Here is a 16,804-nt window from a genome sequence, read left to right on the forward strand (position 1 = left end):
GACAGTTTTCTTTACTTTAGCAATAGCTTGAAGGCTCCTCGGTGTGCATAGTTTCCTATCCACCTGGTGTACTTGAGGCTAATTCTAGCATCATTGTCCTGAAAAGCATCATTTGGCATGGCTGTAAAAATCACACTAAATAGTATGGGTGTAAGACACAGCCCTGTTTAACATCATTGCTGACTGGGAATGCCTTAGGGATTCTCTCCAATTCTCCCTGATTCAGCACTTGGCCATCATAGAACTGGAGTACCATCTGAATAAATTTGGTGGGGCAGTCATGATTCTTCACAAGATTTGTTGGCTAGCAGTGTTGGGAGCTTTTATGAAGTCAGCAAAAGCTATATAGAGTTCTTGGATTCTGCTCCTGACACTTCTGAAGTTAGCATATGGCAAAATCAAGTCAATAGTCACATGACCACTGCAGAAACCAAGTTGTGATTCTGACACTAAGCCCAACTCCAGATAAGTGCCCAGATGATTTAGCGGAATTCTTGCAAGGGTTTTTCTTACTATGGGGAAAAGCAAAGATTCCTCAGTGGTTGATTATTGCTTTTCCTCTTGTAGAGGTATACAATGGATGCATCCTTAAGTTCAGAGGTGGAATTCAAATTTTTAACAACCGATTCTGTGGGCGTGGCTTCATTGGTGGGCATGGCTTCATGGTCATGTGACTGTGCTGGGCGTGGCCAACTCAATATCACTCACATCGAGGCACACATCTCCTTGCCTGGCCTCTCATGACTGTGGGGATGCTGCAACAGTCATAAGTGTGAAAAATGGTCATAAGTCACTTTTTTCAGTGCCATTGTAACTTTGAATGGTCACTGCACACAAGCAAAGTACCAGCAAAGGAGGGGGAAAAAACTCCAGAGACGTTCCTGAGACAGGAAGTCTAGTCCTGCCAAGAATGTAATAAGGGTTAACGGAGAGGCAGTTTCTGTAAGCAACACCAGAATGCTTCCTTCCTGCCTTCCTTACAGGATTAGGCCAGTAATTTCTTCTAACAACCGGTTCTCTGAACTGCGTAGAATGTTAACAACCGGTTCTAGCGAATAGGTGCGAACCGGTAGAATCCCACCCCTGCTTAAGTTCCTGAGTAATGGATCATTGCTCCCAGAAAGACTGGAATAACTCTGTGAATTATGGACCACCAACTATATATATCTCTGTGGAAAAAGTGTCTGCCTGGGGCTTTGCCACTGGATGGTTACTGACAGCTTCCATGACTTCAGCTACTACCAATAGGACATCCATGGCACTATTGATATCAACCCAGGGAATCCAGTCTTCATTCAGGGTTGAGGATGGCTTCAAAGTGTTTAGCCCATTTCTGCAGGATCTGAGAATTTTCTGCAATGAAAGTTATGCCATGTATACTCAGGAATAATTGAAATAACAAAATAACCTTGGAGATTTTCTAACCCAACCTCCTGCCCAAGCAGGAAACTTTAGACCATTTCAGACAAAACCAAGGGCCTTAGTGAGTGTTAAGGTCTTCACAGAACTGTTTCAAGTCATTTCCATCGGTAATTTTATACATATATATTTAGACAAATAATAAATAGGCTTGTGTTACAGAAATTAAGAGAGAGAAACCTTATAGTTGGAAGTTGAAAAAGTTGTTCAGATTCAAATGGATCACTTCCTTGACAGACAGTGGAAATGCTGTAGATGCAATGTAGTTTGATTTTAACAAAGCACTTGATGAAGTATTTAGTAAGTAGTTAAATGTGGGTTGGTTGGATGTATAATAATTAAATGGTGGTATATCTGGCTTAAAGCTTGTGATGAAAGAATATTCATCAGTGTTTCTGGATCAAATTGAAGAGTAGGATTGAGTTGGATGACTTGTATAAAAGAATAGGACTTATATCTTTCTTGCTGTGTCATGAAAACACATTACTAACTATTTTTGGGACATTCTCATGATGTTGTTTCCAACATAAGCCCAATGCATTGCTAAAGCAGCATAAAGTCATCTTTATCTATTCCAACAGAAAAGCTTCCATGCAGAAAATCCAAAGTGTTTCAGGGATAAATTTGAGGATAACTCACACTTAAGAGCAATAATCTGTTTAGTTTCAATTGGTCTGGATCCCCTTATCCTATAGTTGGAAGTTGAAAAAGTTGTTCAGATTCAAATGGATCACTTCCTTGACAGACAGTGTGGAAATGCTGTAGATGCAATGTAGTTTGATTTTAACAAAGCACTTGATGAAGTATTTAGCAAGTAGTTAAATGTGGGTTGGTTGGATGCATAATAATGAAATGGTGGTATATCTGGCTTAAAGCTTGTGAGGAAAGAATATTCATCAGTGTTTCTGGATCAAATTGAAGAGTAGGATTGAGTTGGATGACTTGTATAAAAGAATAGGACTTATATCTTTCTTGCTGTGTCATGAAAACACATTACTAACTATTTTTGGGACATTCTCATGATGTTGTTTCCAACATAAGCCCAATGCATTGCTAAAGCAGCATAAAGTCATCTTTATCTATTCCAACAGAAAAGCTTCCATGCAGAAAATCCAAAGTGTTTCAGGGATAAATTTGAGGATAACTCACACTTAAGAGCAATAATCTGTTTAGTTTCAATTGGTCTGGATCCCCTTATCCTCCAATGCCTGCAGGGCCATTATGTCCTTGACTACAAGACAGGCTGTATATCTGGCCCTTTTCCTCTTTACAGTAAAGTAACAAACTTCTAGAACATCAATAGATCTGTCAGTCAGAAATGCTATTATTTTGGGGGGTATGTGCTGTATGTGTGGTATGTGCATTCATGAGCATGATAAGCAGATTGCAAAGTATGGTAAGTATGAAACACGCAACATGCATATGTGCAACATGCATGTTGCACATATTGTGGAATGGTAGTGGGAGAGAGAAGAGGCTCTTTGCATAACCAAAAACAATTCACAGGCCCATGCACAAGAAAGAGAAAAGAAAGATCTACAGGCACAAAATACAGTAGCATTAAACCCTCTGTGGCTCAGTCTTGTTTGCTTTGTATTCCAATGCAACGGTTCCAATCACTGAGACAGATTTGGGAGGGTGGGGATCCTTTGACATCGGGATATTGAACCTGTTTGATCTGGCAAGTTCTATGAAATTCTTTCATACCTCTAAATATGAATTATTCATATTTATTTATTGAATCAAATATTTATCGACCCATCTCACCTGTGCAACTTCTGGGAGAGTGATCATACTGTCAAGAGAAGCATGGAGTAAGTAATAAATATTAATGTTAAATACTGTATATAATAATATATGTGCCACATATATTCAGAAAAGCAGGTGGTAGTTGGCTTTCCTGCCAGTAAGGCAATGCTGGATAAGAAAGGAAAGAATACTAGAGAACCCACCGATTCCCTACCCTGAAATTACATTGCATTAAACGCTGCATTAAATGGTTTGAATTCATTTGGGAATTCACAGATTCACTTCAATTTATGGGGATATACTTTCCTGATTCTGGGAAATGCATTAATGTGTTGAGTATGGTCTTGAGAAAAAGACTATAGGAAGGAATGTTTATCAGACACAAAACTGGGTGAAACAAAACAAATCAAAAATCAAATACTTTGGATAGATTAGAGAAATGAGATGAAAATAAAAGAATGGAATTTGGCATAAACAAATGAAATGTTATGCAATTGGCCAACAAACAAATGCAGAGGGATAGAATTAAGGTTACCCAGTTTGGCAGTAATACTTGAGAAAAAGTTCTTGGAGCAACAGCTGATTACAAACACAATGAATCACCAACAGTTTTAGGTTCCATCCAGTAGCTCAGCCATTGAGCAAGCCTGGCATTATATCAAGATCCACCCAACAGATGGTACGGTCACCATAGCTGGACTATCACAACTGGACTGCAAAAATATGGGTGCCTAACAGATGCCAATAAAGAGCTATAAAGTGACAACTCAAATAAGAGTTGTGAGAAGGAGCTGCCAAAATGTTACAGTGGCACACAGATGGGAAAGCTGAGAAAATACCAAAGGTCCCAAAGATGGCTCAATTTTGAAAGGCATATTGTGGAGAATACAGGTGTTCCAAGAGGAAATAATAATAACCATGTTTATTAGGAACACAGTGAAGCAAAACTTTTCCTGGCTGTTATAAAATAAAGGACCACTTGAATCACAGTAAATCCTTGAGGGCACAGATTTGCTGAAAAAAAGCAAAGGGCATATTGAAACCAATGAAGGGTTTTGGAAAGAAACTTCTCATGCCCTTTGAGTTCTCAGATATATCTTATAGTCAATGCTCACTTTAGTGAATCCTTGTGTGATTATTAAAAAGAGGTTCATTATATTAAATGGACTGTGTGAGCCATTTGGCCCATTTACAATGGACAATAAGAGAAGCTTTTTAAAAAAGAAGAAAAAGAAAAAGAAAAACTGATATACCATCCTGACAACTATGTCAGCTTTAGAGCAAATTTATTTCATTAACCATGTTGTTTTTTCAGCCAGGTAACTGGTAGTTGTGGCTAGCTTCATTTATAGATCCAAACAGTGACTCATGAAGTCTCAGAGGGCTTCTGCACTGTTACATGATTCTTGATTCTGGCAGAGAATCTAGAAAGGGCTGTCCAGAAAGAGGCCAGCTTTGGAAGGTAAATACTTGGTAAAATCATCAATGTCACACTGACCTTGGCTGGAGATTGCATATACGTAATATGTGGTTGGTTGGATGCTGTGGAAATTTTCTCTCAGTTATTAACCTTCTGGCAAAACATGATCCTCTTCTGTTGTTTTGTATGAAGAATGGTGCAATACAATAGCCAAGTTCTGAATTTTAAAAAGAATAAAGGGATTAGCATTCTTTCTAACTTTGAAAGGAAGGGAATCAAAGATATAAGTTTTTCCTCTGTGATTACAGATTACCACAATTTAAGTCGTGTGTTAAGAAAAATCAACTCAGTCAAATAATTTGCATTTTCTCCTGTGACTATGGATTCAATCCAATCCAATACTAGTAAGAAAATCAGCTCAGCAAATAACTGTAGTTTGCTGTGTATTTAAGGATTGCAAGGTGAACGCCTGAGCCTAAAGATCCAAGGAACCTTTGGGAAATTTGGGGGAAGTTGAAGATTAATAGCTAGATTTACATACAGCACTATTTTACTATTGAGAGTAAAAGATTAGACATGTCAAAATTACAAAGCCAAGGCTGTGATGGAGCTGCATATTTAAGTGAATTATATGCTAATGTCTAAGACAGAATTATAGCTGAAAAACAAAGAGTAATACAGAGAGAAAAGGAGAGAGGGAGGGAGGAGGGGAGGGAGGGGGGAAGGGAGCGACAGAGTGAGAAAAAGTGCTTCCCCAGTCTTAATTTAATCCTGGATGACACTATACAAGCCTTTCCAGAAGTGAGACACTTTGCTGAAATCTTTACAATTGCATTGTACACAGAATCAAATGATAGCATTTACTATAAGTATGACATCTCAGTGTAAAATTATGCTGAAGGCACTGTGTGAAGCAAGAGTTATGAAGTTCTTTGATCTTCATTTCCATTTCAAAGATGTCTACAAGATCTTGACTGAGATCATTCACCCTGGAAAGAGGGATGGGATAACAGAAGCTAAAGTTCTGTTTTCCTTTGACTGTGCTGTAACAATTTTTTTAGAATCTTCTAGCTGCATTTCAGAATTGTTACACATGTTACAACAAATGATCAAAGTAGACTTGCACGGTTTCTCCAGACCTCTCTCAATAATTTTCAAGATGTCAACAGTTATCACAAGAATTTCAGCAGTGACATATGCCCCAAGTGAAGAAGTTTCATGATGACTTTTGTGAGGCTATAACACCAACATCTGCAGAAGTCTAATTTAAAATAAGTATATTCTTTCCAATACTGGACATAGGAGTCCATCAGATAAAATATAGGTCTGCAGTTTCTACATTTCATGCCTTACAGTCATCAACTGTGATATCAACTTCCGATGAGAAATTCTGTTCACTTGAAGAACTTCTCATCAAGAAATTCAACAGCACCTTGTCAGACTACTTTCCATAGAGTTGGTTTCATTACAATCCTTATTGAAATTTGATTTTATAAAAAGAAATATGATTAATAAAGGAATCTGCAGAACATCTTATGATAGAAACCTTGCTGTCTTCTCAAGCATTTATTTTTGACCATATCTGTGACAGTGGCAGTTGCAGAATATTGTCTATAGTTAAGTGGTTCTCACCCTGTGGTCTGTTGCCCACGTTTCTCACTTTTATTATGAAGACATCAACCAGTTTCATTTGTATATCTACTTTGTAATATTTTTCAAATCATTCTAGGAGCCTGTCATTTCTAAATCCAGATTGAAATCAGTTTCATTCTTGTCCAGGGCATCATTTACACACAGTCTATTTATAATGATAGACATTCTTAAAATTAACTTCTGAGCCAATCATTCAGAAATATTTTTCAATATATTCAATTTAAAGGAGTTTGTTCCATTCTGTTAGCAACCTGAGTTTAAGTGTACTTCTCTTTTAATTGTAATCTTTAGTTACTTCGGGTTCTCTCTAGTGCTCAACTTTTAAAGGGTCATCCTTTCATGATTTTTCCCCACAGAATTCAAAACAACAGCCATTTCCCACATGAAGAATTATTATAATTAATTTCAAAATTTTATTGCAAATCCATCTAGACTACCATTCTGTTTATAATTTTCCAAAAACAGCCATTTAATCAACCTTTTGCCTTTCATTCCACACCACACACAAACACCAATTATTAATTCCTTAAATTCATACTTCTTTTGCTGAGGATTGAAGGAAAGTCATCCGGTGAATGCTATAAAATTTGCAATTCTGAAGGTTCAAAATATTTGAAAAGCAGTTTTAAAAAGTAATTCCAAAGTGATTAAGAAATGAGACTCAGAAGAGTTCATGTCCGTATAGTCTATATTACAACTGTGAGTTTACTTGGAACCCCTCACCTTCCAGATACTTGACTCTCCAGCCAACCACAAAAATCTTGGTTCCTACAATCTCCTATTAATGAGCGTCTGGAGTACATCTGGGCAGACTAATGATCTTTCTCCAGAGTGATTTTGCTAGCCAGAATCCACTCTCTGACTGACAATCTTGGTCACAATGCCATCTCCACTCATTCAGCTAGTTCACCACGTCCTCACCAGAATTGCCCAGTATATGAGAGCTATATTATTCCTTAGTGTGAGCCTATTCTATCTAGTTATGCTCCCAGCTGTGTCAAAAGCAATGTAATTTCCAAATCATGGAGCACAATCATTCTATTTAATTGCCTTTTATTCAGACCAAGCTCAAATCTTGCACCCACTGTAAGGATTCATACAAAGTAGAACAAGTTCAGAAAAGAGTAATGAGGGATGTATATCAATGAAGAGAGGTGGGAGTAGATGGGAAAAAAATAAACTTTGAAAAGAATACAACTGAGTGAGGATACTCTTCAAATAATTGAAAAAATGTCACAATAATGCTCAGAATCTGTCCTCTGTCATTCTTGAGTGCAGAACATAGTATAAAAAGGTAGATTTTGACTCGAGACCAAAAAGAATTTCCTAGCAATAGAGAAGAACCAGATTCCCAAAGACTTGCTTGTCTTCTCATAATTAGGTACATTTAAACAGAAGCCAGTCAGCCATCTGTCAGGGATGCTTCAACCACAACCCTTCATTGAGCAGGGCATTGGATTTGGTGGCCTCGATAGCCCCTTCCTACGCTATGATGTCAATACAAAAGAACTAATGAACAATGAGAATAATAGCAACATTCATCAGCTAAAGAAAAATGCACTTGGAACTCTCTTGCAAGATTTGTTTCCAATTGTTTCAAGGATAAAAGAACCTAGCAAAGCTAAGTTTAGCTAAGTATATAGCTGAATGGATGCTTTTGTGCCAGTGGATGTTTTGAGAGATTGGAGAACTACTGAGAGTATTTTAGAACATGGGAACCCAGGTGGTGGAGTAAGAGGGTAAATAAGTTGCATACAGGTAGGGTAAATCCTATCTGATTTTTACTTCTACTTGCATAAATAGTTTCATGCAAAAAGAAAACTGAGCTTTTTAGGAAGCCAGCTGATTAACACTTTTCTCACTTCTCCAGCTTTGTTTGCAGGGTTTTTTTTTTTCTATTGTTAATGGAGTGATATTCAAAACTAGCACTTCACCAGCTGCAGTCTGAAGAGGTCCAATCCACTCCATCACCTCCGTTTTTTCCTACTGCCCTCATTCTGCTGCAGGTTTAGACCAGGCCTGAATTACAAGTACACAAGCAAAGGATAAAGCTGCCAATGTAAGTGGGACAAAATGTGATCGGATGCAGAAGACTAAAAGGCTTCTGTCCCTTTACCAGTTAGACAGAAGAGAGGATTTTGGCAGGTGCAATTTGACACGTTAGCCTGGAAGGCAGAAAGTAAGAAGAGCAGCAAGTGCCAAGCTTTCTCTTTTGCACAAAGTTTGAGAGGTGCGTGTGTGCGTGTGTCTGTGTGCTTTGTTTTGCCTATTATGTATATATTGATTGCTTCCTGAACCTAAGCCTCATTCATAACCTATGCTGGGATTCCCAACAACCAGAGTACATTTGGTGCCCCGTGAAATGAGAATGAAGACCTAACCTACCTCACAGAGTACGTAACGCTAATGACGATCACCATCTGCATCAATCTTTCACTGCATAAGAAAAGCCCCACAGAGTCGAAATGGCTTTTCCTTATCTCAGTCTTTCTTCAAAAACTTACACCTGTTTCCTGGTAGTGGAAATTTCTGATATATTAAAGAAATGGAAGGCCGTATGCAATCTGCAGTCCGCACACTGAGGCACACTTGTTTTTGTTCTGAGGAAAGCACGATGGGGTTTTCTAAAACCTCAGTCACCTATCACTTTTATGAAACCTGACAAGATGTTGTGCAGGGGGAGGCATCATTTTATTATGTCATGTCTTTTGAACTCTTAACAAAAAGCCAGAAGGCTCCCTTCACATATCGTTAGTTCACCGAATGAATGATAGTGCTGGGTTGCTCTTTCTGAGGTTTCCTTGGGGCTTTGGAGAGACTGGTTTCTTTTCTTCTTTTCTTGGTTTTAAAAGGAAGTGAACCTCTATGGAGCTGAGGTAATACTCGTTGAAGTGGAAAATCACTTGCTCATCAATCAATTCCTCTCAATTTTTTTAACCTTCCCGAAGCAGCATATCTGCATACAAATTCCTCCATTCCTACACTCCAGCTCCTAAATCAAGAACATTAAGAAAACACAAAACAGATAGATTAATTCTGGAGACTAATGGCTAAATTATGAAACTAACCAATCAACAGAGTTCAGACTCATGTCAATTTCCAGAGCAAGCGTTTGTATTTTCTTTTTTTTAAAAAAAATATTTTTAAAAACAAACATATACATACAAAACATAAAACCACCTTCCATTTTATATACATATGTTTGTATTTTCTAAGCATATGCTTTTCAAGCATCTTTAGGAAAGCCTAGAATATTGTATCTGTCATCTTGAGTTTCCCCTCTTGTGTTCCATTTGATGTTTTTCATCTGAACTCTGTTTTATTTTCCCTCTAATATTGCTATATTGAGAGGCAGACAGAATCTGTCTCCAATGCTGAGGAAGAGGAATTGGAGTCTGTCCCAATTCTTCTATTTTGGAAGATTGGGTACTATACAATCTGTCCTGGATTCCTACACTAATTTGTTGTCCTCAGTTGGTCCCTATTCCATGAACAGTACTGAAGATTACATTTTCAGTCCAGTTGGCTTCTGTATGCAGAAAAAGATTGTTTTTAGTGTAAATTAACCTTCTTCAGATGTTTTCCCTATGGGCTGAATGAATACTTGTTTATATTTGGAAAACATTTGCAAATTATCTAATCCTTGTTTTTTCCTAGTTTTTTTTTCTAGTTCAGAAACAACAACTATAATGACAATGATGATTATGACGATGACAACTTAATAAAATGCTACATCAAGTATAAACATCTAGCTGACTGTGTGATTATATAATAATGTCATAAATAATAATAAGAAGAAGATGATAAACTACAATATCCTGAGTTTTTAGGAAGAACTCAATGCATATAAAGGCCAACACAAGTTAAAGAAGTGGCAGTTGTGATTTCATATTCCACTGGAACACCTGTAAAAAATATCATGTGTCAATAACAAAACAAAAAAATGGTGAGAACATAGAATTGAAAACTGATATTAAAATATTGTGAGCTTTCCAAATACAAACTGATAAAATCTTGGCTCATAACACACCTGAGATAACTTTGGTTGAAAAGAAGAAAGAGCAGATAATTGATGTGGCAATACCAGAGGTTAGTAGAAATGAGTGCAAAAAATTGAATAATTGGATATCAAGATCTGAAAACTAAAATTCAAAAAGATTATGGCATAAATAAGCTGTGATGGTTATGGTGGTTATTGGCACACTGGGTGCCAAATCCAAAAACCTTGGATGGCACTTAGAAAATCTGTGCATCTGTGGAAACATTTCATCTGTCAGTTACAAAAGGCTATACTGCTTGGATCCACGCACACCCTTTTCTGATATATTATGACACCCTAACTTCTTGGGAAGAATTCGATACATATGAAGGTCAACACCAGCCAAAGAAATAACAGCTGTAATTTCACATTTTTGTGTGTATAATAATAATGGTTTCCCAATGCATTGATATGCACAATGTACAACCATTGAAAGTAAAGTGCTTAATAATGGTCAATTAAGCACCCCATTACAGAAGCAATTTGTAATATAATGTGCATGAAATCTTTTCCAGGGCAGTTTCCTTATTCTCTTAAAATAAGAGGGCAAGCACTGATGTGGAGGGAAAAATCTTCAAAGACAAAAGAGTTCTGACATTTGAGTCTCAGACTGCACTATGATGTATTGCTTCGAGGAAGGGATGCATACACACAAACACACACACCCCTCAAAATAAACAACAGGAAAAAAAGAATGGTGAGAAAAAGGTTTTGCAAGAATATAAAGTATGTTTCTTGAAACGTTAAGGTGAAATTCAGATCCCCCCCCCCCAGGATCTTTGCATGAGGGTTTTTCTTATTTCAAGCAATATAGGATAACTACATTAACATCAATCTAAGATACACATAAAGAAAGGAGAAATATATATAACATACAAAAAGATCTACCATAATGTGAATAAAGGGAAGGATACACCTGAAAAGGTACCATATTTTTTTAAAAAACAAATTTTAATATTAATATAAATCATAAAATCTAACCATATTTGATAAACTGTGATTCCTGCTTCTGAAGTCTCATTACTTTAGCTTTATCTGTGATTTCCCCCCGTTTTTTTGGGATCTTAAGGGAAGATTAATTTTGTTGAATTTTGTTTAACAAAGGTTTTCTTTCAGTTGTATTGTACATCATCAAGAAACTTGAAAAAGGTTTGCCAGTCAATTTCATTGCTTAGGAAGCACAAAATGATGGAGGAAGCATTCATATGATTTGCTCACTGTTGTCCTGTTTAGCTTGATCCATTTGCTCATAGAGCTTTGGGATCACTAATGTGGTCTGTAATGTGAATGTAATTTTGAATCATACATCAAAAACTGAAAATATATTACTATATGAAAAATTTGTGTGGCAAGGGATATAGCAAGGAGACTACATTTTTACAATGGAAAGACAGTGTCACCCAGTATTGACAGTGTCACCCAGGCTTGAATCTATAATACATTTGCTCTCTGTTTAAAAACAGGGTCTTATTAATTTGGTGCAAAGACGTATGTTTATAACTTTGTATAATCAAAGTTTAATGCTATGCATAAGATTTCTGCTTATGAACTGGGCCTTAAAGACTCTCAAGTTGAAATCTTTGCTGGGATATCTTTATGTGGGTGTGCAAGGAGGAGGGATTTGCAAACAGTTTGAAAATAGTTTAATCTGTCTTCATCTACAATGTGTTTTTTTTCCTACTGCCCAGGTATTCAAGATGGTTCCTATCTAAATGCTAGCAACATTTGACTTTACTCAGTTTTTTTTTTCAAGAACAACCCAATTGGTTATGTGTTGCCACCAAATAAGCAGGTGGAGACTTATCTGCAATCAAAAGTATACTGTGGTGGTAGGGAAGAATCTAAGCTACATATTTACAAGAATATGTTCATTCAGTACCATCCTTTCAAAAGAAATACTATGAAAATACTCACTTAATTTGATTTATAAGAAGGAACCAGGTCAGTAGGCGAAAATTTAGCCCTGTTGAAATCTTTGGTGCTAGTCACAAAATTGAAGAGCCGGTTGTATAAGTAGCTGCTTTTATTTTTCTGTCGGCTGTGAAGATGGGTCAATGCCACCTTGTGGTCAGCAGTACTGAAAGCATTTGAAAAAAACAAAAAACAAAAAAACTATGAAGTTTAACATTCCCTGAAACTAACTACTATATCCTACTCCTTGCAGCCACCCAAATAACCAAAGTGCTGGGATTCCTTAATGATGAAGTTAAAGCTGATCAAGCAGGAATCTACATCTGGATTTTACTTTTAGAGGTTGCAAGCTGTGCTCCATACCAAAAGTAAAAATTCCTTTAGATAGAGAACAGGAAGAAGCCAGAAAAGAAAGCATTATCTTCTTTTTGGACATTCTAATTTTATACTGTATGTGTAAGACTCTTGCCTTATATAGGAAGATGCCATCATATGAACCTCTGCCTACAGTATAATAGGTACAGTAAAGGCCCTAATGTAACAATCTAATCAGGTATTTATGAAAAGTTCTAGATCTTGTTAAAAGGAATTACTGACAACTAAGATCTGGCCCAAAAAAGAGACAAATATAATGAAAACCCCATTAAACAAGTTTTATCAGGAAAGATTGCAGGAACTGACCTAGTTAATGCATTATATAAAACCAAGCTTTGTTTGTCCATGTTTTAGTGAACAATTACAATGGACACAGTTTACATAACATATTAAACTACAAGCTATGGTTTACAAATGTCGGTGTCTGTGTTCACAGGTAAACACTGAGGGGACAATAATGAGCGGAATGACAACACAGGCATCATGATATCACTGCACAGGTGGTACAACTGACAATTAGACATGACACTAGGACTTAATTTTACATTTGCATGATGATATAATTTGAAAATCATCATGTCTTCTTATAAACTCATGCTAGTGTCCCTTTGATTTCATAATGGTTATATGGCAACAAACAACACAAAGAAACAAAGAGCTGGGTGAATGTTGCAATCCCATTGGGTTGGTGGGGTTGTTGTTTTTTGTTTTGGCTAAAGCAGCAAAATTGACAAGTATGCCAGGAGATGTTTGCTCTGCCTGCTTCTAAAGAGTTTGGGAAGCAGCTTCTTTGCTGGAATCTTGGCACTTCCTACTCTAGTCCTGGTTTCAGCTGGGAGGAATGGAGGGATATGAAAATAAAACTTTATTATTGTTGAAGTATTATTGATTGCTAGCTAAATGGCTTTCAGTCCAATCTAAAAATAAAATCACACACAATAAATTCAACCGTATCTGATTTTTCTCTCTGTGTCTCTCTTGATTATCATGACTTCTCTTTGAATCCAAGGTTTACAAATAATTTCATATGTTTAAAAATCCTAATGATTTTTATGTAATTAAGCAAAAACATTTTTATTCTCCAGTGTGTTTTCATTTTATTTTCATGTGAATATGCTATCCAGGGGTGGGATTCAAATTTTTTAACAACCGGTTCTGTGGGCGTGGCTTAGTTGGTGGGCGTAGCTTGGTGGTCATGTTATTGGCTGGGTGTGGCCAACACAATATCACTCACATCGAGGCATGCATCTCCTCGCCTGGCCTTTCATGACTATGGGGATGCTGCAACAGTTGTGTGAAAAATGGTCATAAGTCACTTTTTTCAGTGCCATTGTAACTTTGAATGGTCACTCCACACAAGCAAAGTGACAGCAAAGGAGGGGGAAAAAACTCCAGAGATGTTCCTGAGACAGGAAGTCTAGTCCTGCCAAGAATGTAATAAGGGTTAACAGAGAGGCAGTTTCTGTAAGCAACACCAGAATGTTTCCTTCCTGCCTTTCTTACAGGATTAGGCCAGTAATTTCTTCTAACAACCGGTTCTCCGAACTGCTTAGAATGTTAACAACCGGTTCTAGTGAATAGGTGCGAACTGGTAGAATCCCACCCCTGATGCTATCTCACACCAAAACATAAACACACAACTACTTCTCTAGATTCTAATTAATCTCTATATAGTATAGAGATTAGTATAGCCTACTAAGGAATTCACCATTGCAATGGCAGTATACAGTATGTGTTGGTATTATGTACTGTTTTCTGGGATAACTGTTAATCGATTTTACAATCTCTTCAGGGAAATTGCACTGCATTGTGAAATCTGTGCCATGATTAAAGAGCCAGGTAACAACAACATAGAAACTTTTTTAAAAAAGTTTTTATTGGTTTTTAAAAACAAACATAAACAAACAAAACATAAAAACATCAAGCCATCTTCCATATGTATACATACAGTGTGCCAGTTGGTTTACAAATTGTTTTGCGCTTCCATTTTGTAGTCTTCAATCACAATTACATTGCATATAATCTCGTATTTTCAATCAAAAATTAAATACCTTAGTATCATTATTAATCAATCATTTGACTATACTTTTATTCATTCATGTTTTACAAGGTAATCATAATTTACTTAGTTTGTTTTATAACAGTTCATATTATCATCCCAAATCTATCCTAAAATAATTTTGTAGATATAATAAGAAAGAAGTACATCTTTATATATTTATTATTTTCTAAAAGACTACATATTTCATTACTGTATTTTATTGTCTAACCATTGATAGAATAGATCCCAAATTTTATAAAATTGTTTATCCTCTTGTTCTCTAATTTCAAATGTCAATCTACTCATTTCAGCACATTCCAATATTTTCTTAATGATTTCCTCCTGTGATGGTGTTTTCTCATTTTTCCAGTTTTTGGCAAATACAATCCTAGCCGCTGTTAATACATTTACAATCAGATATTTCAAGTCTTTACTATATATTTCAGGTAAAATTCCTAATAAAAATATCTCTGGTTTCAAGTCTATATGTTTTTTTGTCATTTTTTCCAACCACATGTGGATTTTAGTCCAGTATTTTTTAGCATCCGTACAAGTCCACCACATATGGTAATATGAGCCAGGTGTCTGATGACATTTCCAACATTTTTCAGATTTATTCTTGAACATTCTTGCTATTCTTGTCGGGGGAAAATGCCACCTGTAAAACATCTTATGCAAATTTTCTTTGTATGCTGTTGACATTGTTGTTTTATAATTTTGAGACCACAATTTTTGCCATTTCTCTAAATCAATCCCATATCCAAAATTCTTCCCCCAATCAATCATAGTTTCTTTAACTTGTTCTTCTTCTAATTTAATTTCTAATAAATATCCATATAATTTTTTAATCACCTTTTCATCAGTACTTGTCAAAATCTTATCTAAATCAGTCAATTTATCATAGAAACCTTCCATTTTAGAATCTTTATCATACCTTGAATGTATTTGCGCATATGAAAACCAATTCATCTTTATACCATGTTCCTCTAGTTTTTGTATGACAACACCAGTGTAAACAAAAGCGGTATGTGTATTGGAGACTACCAACAGGAAGTGTGATCTTTAAATGCATTCCTTATCAATTTGACCTCAACTGACATCAGTACCCAATGTATTAGTGGAAAAAAGAGTGATCATCCTAACAAATTTAATACAACACTCTGAGCTATGAATACTTGATTTAAAACTGTCATAGATAGTGTCTTGTAAGAAATCCACTGCACAATTACAGCACAATTGATCTTAACTAATCACTAGTGTCTATGCTACAGTAGCTATACAGTAGCAAAACAATGTGTAGAAGTACAGTGGTTTCGCTTGTTTGCTTAACAATTCGTGTAACCTGGGTTGCATACAATAAAGCAGAAACAGAAAAGAAAATATAACACAATATAACAGGCAATTGACTTTCCCCATCCAAAGCATAACAAAACAGAATTGCCTTCACCTATTGATGGAATACCAAGAGCGGGGGTACTGGTGGGCCTCATTTAACTTGTTCAATGGCCGTTCAAACTTATGACAGTGCTGAATGACTGGTACTTACAACTGGTGTTCAAAGTTCTAACTGTTGAGTGCCCACCCCAGTCAACTGGCCTAGATTTCCAATCATTGCAATGTCCCATGGTCACATGATCACAATTTGTGACCTTCCCTGCCAGCTTCTTATAAGGAAAGAAAATGGGGAAGCCAGCAGGAAGTCATGAATCACAATGATGTGAGGTTCTCATTTAATGACCTGTTGTGATTCAATTAGCAATGAGGGCCTTTGCACAACTGCAGGTTGTGCACCAGTTATGCCCTTTCCTGGACCAACAATCCCTATTCACAATCATTCATGCCCTAGTCACTTCCCGTCTTGACTGTTGCAACGTGTTCTACATGGAGCTGCCCTTGAAGAGCATCTGGAAGCTCCAGTTGGTGCAAAATGCAGTGGCCCACATGGTTTTTTGCAGACCCCGGTGTGAACATGTATCACCTCTCCTGCGGGAGCTGCATTGGTTGCTGATTTGCTTCTGGGTGCAATTCAAGGTGCTGGTTGTCACCTTTAAAGCCCTTCATGGCTTGGGACCAGGTTATTCTTAGGGACCATCTTTTCCTGGTCACATCTACCCAACCCATCAGAATGGGGAGGCAGAGAATGTTGTGGGTCCCACCCCTGATGGAGATAGACCTGGTGGGATCCAGAAGAAGGGCT

General features: G+C 36.8%; 1 long non-coding RNA gene across 1 annotated transcript in view; it reads right to left on the minus strand.

The window, feature by feature from the left end:
- LOC148133443 (uncharacterized) overlaps positions 1-12,253 on the minus strand; it is a 39,883-nt gene extending 27,630 nt beyond the window's left edge. Inside the window, exons 1-2 of the long non-coding RNA XR_015747394.1 lie at positions 12,195-12,253; positions 4,667-4,805 (exon numbers count right to left, since the gene is read on the minus strand). This is a non-coding gene — a long non-coding RNA (uncharacterized LOC148133443). The remainder of the gene's footprint in view (positions 1-4,666; positions 4,806-12,194) is intronic.
- Positions 12,254-16,804: the final 4,551 nt, after the last annotated feature.

The sequence above is a fragment of the Notechis scutatus genome, chromosome 1, assembly GCF_049901735.1.
Source record: "Notechis scutatus isolate UNSWTSFEM ecotype Mainland chromosome 1, rNotScu1.2, whole genome shotgun sequence".
Lineage (NCBI taxonomy): Eukaryota > Metazoa > Chordata > Lepidosauria > Squamata > Elapidae > Notechis > Notechis scutatus.